Source organism: Neophocaena asiaeorientalis, unplaced genomic scaffold, assembly GCF_003031525.2.
Source record: "Neophocaena asiaeorientalis asiaeorientalis breed wild unplaced genomic scaffold, Neophocaena_asiaeorientalis_V1.1 scaffold72, whole genome shotgun sequence".
NCBI lineage: Eukaryota > Metazoa > Chordata > Mammalia > Artiodactyla > Phocoenidae > Neophocaena > Neophocaena asiaeorientalis.
The window spans coordinates 7,829,539-7,835,538 of NW_020185336.1; the positions used below are offsets into that span (position 1 = coordinate 7,829,539).

Here is a 6,000-nt window from a genome sequence, read left to right on the forward strand (position 1 = left end):
TTGTCTGGCTGCAACATTTATATTTTTAGAAGCTGAGCGTTTCATATGTATAACTTCAATTTTCTCCCCTTACCCCAGAGGGCAAATTGTAATAAATTCTTGAGAAGACAGTACATTCTTGCTGAGGAAAAAATACAACAGAATGAGAATGCTGGCTGTGCTAAGAGAAGTGAAATATAAGCACTAGAAGGACTCTAGAGAGCATCTGGTCCAACACCTTCATTTCATAAGATGAGAAAACCAGAGACCAGAGGAGTTAAATGACTTGCTCATGGCATACACACCAGCTTGGTGATATGGCCATGTCTAGAACTAGAGACTACATCTATTAAACCACTGTCTTTTGGTTTACATCAAGTATTTTCCAAACTTTTCTTCTAGTTTTTCTTGCTTTGGTAGTTTCCTGCCAATTTCAAGTGTGAACTTCAGAGAGAAAAGGCAGCTTAAAGAGTTTATTTACAACGTGCATTTTAGTCCATAATTGGTTAACACTAACACTTCCTTCACATGTTGACTAGCAAAGACATTTTATAAAATGACTACCACTTAGAATTACAAATGCAATAGTTGCATACACATTTAAAAGGTATGTTTTACATTTTGCAAGTGTATAATACTATCAGTCTTTACCTTTTAAACGTAACAGTTTATTAAGATGTGTTTACCCAACCTCCTACACATTAGTGGTGTTTACATGCCTCTAAGTACTGCCTGCTGAACAAGGTCTAACTTCCCTATTTTAAAAAGGCCCTTAGTTGATTTATTTTGCTGGATTTTCTTCTTTAAAAGCAATCTCTTGCAAACTATCAAGCTCATAATAATTTTTCTTCAGTAGTTTATTTCTTCCCTGCAAGATCCTATTTAGATTCATAATCATATTGACTAAGATCACAGAAAACAAGCCAGTAATTTGCCTGGCACATAGTAGATGCTACAGAAAGCATCATTAAGTACCACAATGGAAGAATAAAAACGACTTAAATGTATTATGAGCTGGCCCTAAGCCAGGCCCTGTTGTAAGCGCTTTACATGTATTAACTCATTTAGTCCTCACAACAACAATACGAGGTGGATAGTTTTGTCATTCTGTTTTACAGATGAGCAAAATGAGATCCAGAGAGGTTAGATAATTTACCAAGTTACACACCTAGCAAACAGAAGAGGCAGAATTGAACCATGACACTCTGGCTGCTAACTACAACACCTCACTGCCTTATAATGACACTTCTCATGGGCTTCGCGCTACGTGAAGGTAAAATCCCAAAGACTTTCCCTGGCCTAAAGTACCTTGGTTCACCTTGAACTGGGGTGGGGGTAGACAGAGACCTTCAAAGAATTATATGGTTTATTCCCTTCCCCTCACTTCCCAAAATTATACTGTTAAAGAAAAAAAAGCTATTTAAGATGAACATGAAGGAGATTCAAAAGTCTCAAAAGAAAACCCCAACTTCCTGTTGTTATGATTTGGGGTAGAAGGGAAAATAGGAATGATTATATACAGCAATGCTTATGAAACCTTTTTTCTTAAAACAAAAAACAAAAAAACCCTGAGAACTTTGGGAACCTTGAGTTGAAATATATCTTAGATCAATGCAATCCAAAATCTGCACTTTTAAAAGTAGGAAGCTGTAACACAAATATGAAATGGTTTGTGGAGGTCAAAAGGTTTAATGGCATATCTCCTAATTTCTGGCTTAGGGTGCTTTTCACCTCCTCTCATGTTTGCAATTAAAGAGAGCGCTTACAGTGGATCAGAATTTCAGATACCACCTACCCACTGTTTTAAAAATCTATTTGTAAATGGGCTGTGGGTGTCCATGAAAAATTATATTCTAAGTTCCAGGCCAGGCCCCCAAAGCCTGCATGGTACTCTGATAGCCCCTCTTCAACCTCACATTTTACATAACTTTCATAAAAATATAATCATTTTTATGACAAAAACCCACATCTGCTCTAAATTCAACCTGGAACACTAGGCACCAACTTCTATATTCTATGTAAGTGGCCCCTGAAAGGGGGCTTTTTCCACCTCTCCAAGCAGACAGATGCATTGGTAGCGGTAGTGGTACGTGTGTGTTGGGGCGGGCAGGGATGACACAGGGATCCAGATTAGGGAAGGGCAGAATAAACACCCTTGGATGTTTGTAACTCACTAAATTCATACTGAATAAGACAATAACTATAGAAGTTAAACATGCCTTGGCTGTTGATGAAAAAAGGGTTACTGGTTCCCCTGACCCTCTCCCTCCCCATCCTTTATTTGTGAGTTCTGGGCTCACAAATATATATATATTATATATCAGCCTACAGGGATTGGCATCTAACCAATCATCAGGCATTATTCAGTTCATGAAAAATGCTTCACAATGATATGATTTAAAATAATTCAGACACTTCCATATTTTAATTTATGTATTTTATAGTATTAAAAATGTACAGTGCAATCTCTAATGACATTTTATCACTTGCAATGAATCACTATATGAGTCATAATAAACTATATTATCAAGACTATGAATAATGAAATGATCAGCAATGTAGCCAACATTTATTGGTATATCAAATATATTGGTATATCAAATTTATTTTAATAAATAAATTTATCAAATAAATCTAAATTATAATAAAAAAAACCTCCTCAGACCAATGACAAATGGAATGTCTATAGCATTCTAAGTTTAACTGAAGAGCACCATCATGTAATATCCCCAATTTAGTTATGGTAACACAGCCTCCAAAAGATGAAGATAATTCCACTGAATTATTGAAGTGACAGTGGGAGCAACTTTTGAATGTTGTACAACTTCTCAACTGAAACCAGTAAGCACGTGAATTATTGCTGTTTGTGACTTAGGGCCTGATGCCCTTACCCTAGAAGAAGTCTGTTATTTTTCACTGCTGGGCATCAAACTAACTTGCTAACTGTTATCATCACTAACTGGAAGTACACAAAGCCTTACATCCAGTTTTACTTTGTCTGTCTCTGTCTCTCTCTGTTTGCAGCTATTTGTAGTTACATTTTGGGCATGAAATAGTTACTTAATATTCCTAACATATCCAGTCTATTGGTGTCATGAATTAGATTCTTCTTCCCCCTTCAGTGCAGGAAAAGCACTACAAAACCATTTAACACATTGAGGAAGTAATTATCTCCCAGTACACTGAAGGTGTGAAGGCAACTTCCCAAAGTGACATACAATTCCATGAATGATTAAGCCCTAGAAGAACCCTAGAATAACCTCTACTTCATCTTCCAGTTAAAAACAAAGGAATAATGTCCATTTTAAAATGAAGCAAATTATGGGCATACCTCTTGACTGGAACAGAAAAAAAAAAAAATTAGCTTATGGAGCATTCTCAAAATACTTTAATATTTCAAAGTAGTAAGGTGAGGCACTGGACTTAAATGATTGGCATCATTGAGGGTATGAAAATTCTCTATTTAAATCAACCCCTGGTCAACAGCAAGGAAATAACTCAGTTTGAAAACTGGCAATAATTGGATTTTAAAAGTTAAATTTTAAAGTTTTAAGTTAAATTTACTTTCCCAATTTGTATAGAAAACAAAGAAAATTGCAATTCTGACTTAATATAGACAATCCAGATACTCAAGGTCATACAATTGTTAAAGTTTTTATTGAACTCAGTTTGGTAGTAGTTTCCTTAAATTCAAATTGTGCCAGAACTACTCACATAATTAGATTTGGTTTATTCAGCTTGTAAATGCAGCAACAGCCCTCCCCCCTGCCCCATGAACGCCAGCTGCTCCCACTTTCTGCTTACCTTCTCTCAATGCTTTCCATATCCACTGTGGCTCCTCTATCTCCCTCCGAAGACAGTACAGGTAAGAATTCAGATAACTGGATGTTTCGCCCCCCAAGTTAGAATCTTCTACATCATACATAAGACACATAATGCAGCTACCTTCTCTTATGTAATAGTGGGGTTGGGGAGGAAACGCACTCTGGTCGAAACAATTTATGTCATTTTACTGTGAATGATCACCAGTTTCAAAACTTCCTCCCTTCAAATATCTGTAACAAATAGAATATATTTCTAACTGAAAGCCTACCTTTACTTGAAGCATGTAAAACTATTTGTACAGCCAATCATTCATATACATACACACACACACACACACATACACACACACTCCCTCTCTCTCTCTCTCTCTCTCTCTCTCTCTCTCTCTCTCTCTCTCTCTCTCTACCTGAACGGGCTATTTCGATTTCTAATGTGGCAGAGAAACTCAATGTGCTTTTACTTTCTAATCTTCGCATCAAATCAAATATGCACGTGTTAAACTCTGCTGTGAGGACTGTGTTACATAAGTTTCCTGTTGGCATCTCCAAACACTTCCCAATATCCTACACAGTGTTACTAACTCTCATTTAGAGCTAAATCTCTAAATTAGAAGGTCCACTAATTACGAACATACCTGAAAAACAATGTAGCAGCCAAAAGACACAACCTCACCCAGCACAAAGTTTTTTGCCTTTTCTATTTTTCCTTTCCATTGGGTTCTTAAGTAAATAAAAGGCTCGTATATTTTCAACGCCCTTGATCCCTTGAACACAGTAGTGTTAGAAGACAGCTGGACAATCAACTTATTATTTTCCTGAATCTGATACAAAATAGCCAAGTGTGGAGAGGCTTAGAGTAAATTCAACCTCCAAAGAAAATTGTGTCAAATAAAAGCACACATAGCATGCTTTTCCAAATCCAGAAACACTTATTTTGGACATCAATTGTTCTCATTTTCATGTTACCATTTTCCACAACTGTTTCACAGGTACCAGAAATGAGGATACTTTCTACAGTAATATACTACATTCAAAAAGAGAAGCAGTCTTCTACTTTACCTTTTAAAATAAGAGAATCTAAGCCCAATTCTAGAAAAGCAACTTCTGTCAAAAATTTGCTTTTCTGCATTAAGGAAAATAAAATTTGATTGAAACTGTATACTAATCACTTCGAATTTACACATAATTACCATTCTTTAAAAGTTGTAGAGCTGTATTTTTATTTTTCGGTCAAATTTGGGAACAAAAAAAGAAAGAACTGTGACCTCAACTAACAAATTACATCTTGAAATATACATGATCTTGTAGTACCCATGTTACTTCCAATGGTAACTGACACGCCCTGAATTGAACTGTGCCAGACAGTCCTATCTGTCCCATCGCTGACCAAACACTGCTTCTCTGTTTCTATTCATTATGTATTATAAGAGGTCCCAACACAGCCCAGTATGCAAGGGAAAAATTACAATTTTTATGACAGCAAAGTGATGCATTCAAGTTCTTTCTTGAACTATATCCCCATCCATGAGCATTAACAGACATTTTTTGATAGAGCTAAAATTACGTTAGCTGCAAGCTTTTTACTCTAAGAACCTTCGGCACCCTTTCCTGCAGGTTTTCAAAAAACCCTCGTAAAAGTCAGGCACTATTCAAACCTTGTAAACCAAACTTGCCAAGAACCTCGTGCAATTATCTATAACCTTGGCTACACCGCCATCGGCCCGAAATTCACGGTCCTGGAGACCAACGCACCAAAATCCCAGAAGAAAGGCTATCTGAAGCCCGAACTGCCGGGCTTCCTCTCCGCCGCCCTCTCTGCCGCATGGAGAAAAGCAAGGGGAGGAGAGGAGTGGAGCGAGGCTCACCAGCTCCGAAGATGCTCCGGTGACCTCTGGCTGCTCGGCGAGAGCTGGACCGGGAAGGCGCTAGTTCTGACGCGGCGGGTCGTGTGGACTATGCCCTTGATGCATTCCTCGCATTCCTGCACAATCTGTCGCCAGCCGAGGAGCCCGCGGTGCACGTTCCCCCCGGACACACACACCTGCTTATTGCTGCGCCCCGCGCGGCCACGGCCGCCGCGGCGCCTCTACTGCCCGAGCTCGCTGTCGCACTCAGCCAACACGCAGCCAAATCTCAGCCCAGCCGCTCACCCCCTCGCTTCCCGGGGGGGAAAAGAAGAGAGGCCTGAGCAGCCCCA

At 38.6% G+C, this 6,000-nt stretch overlaps 1 protein-coding gene across 9 annotated transcripts in view; it reads right to left on the reverse strand.

Annotated features, from left to right (window-relative positions):
• PKP4 (plakophilin 4) overlaps positions 1-6,000 on the reverse strand; it is a 251,819-nt gene that overhangs the window by 244,876 nt on the left and 943 nt on the right. Inside the window, exon 1 of one of the 9 annotated variants that reach the window (XM_024735925.1) lies at positions 5,669-5,960. The exons of 7 other annotated variants lie outside the window; for them this stretch is intronic. The gene's annotated coding sequence lies outside the window, so the exon portion shown is untranslated. Of the gene's footprint in view, positions 1-5,668; positions 5,961-6,000 lie in introns of those variants that run through there. One more of the 9 variants, XM_024735935.1, reaches the window with a different exon arrangement.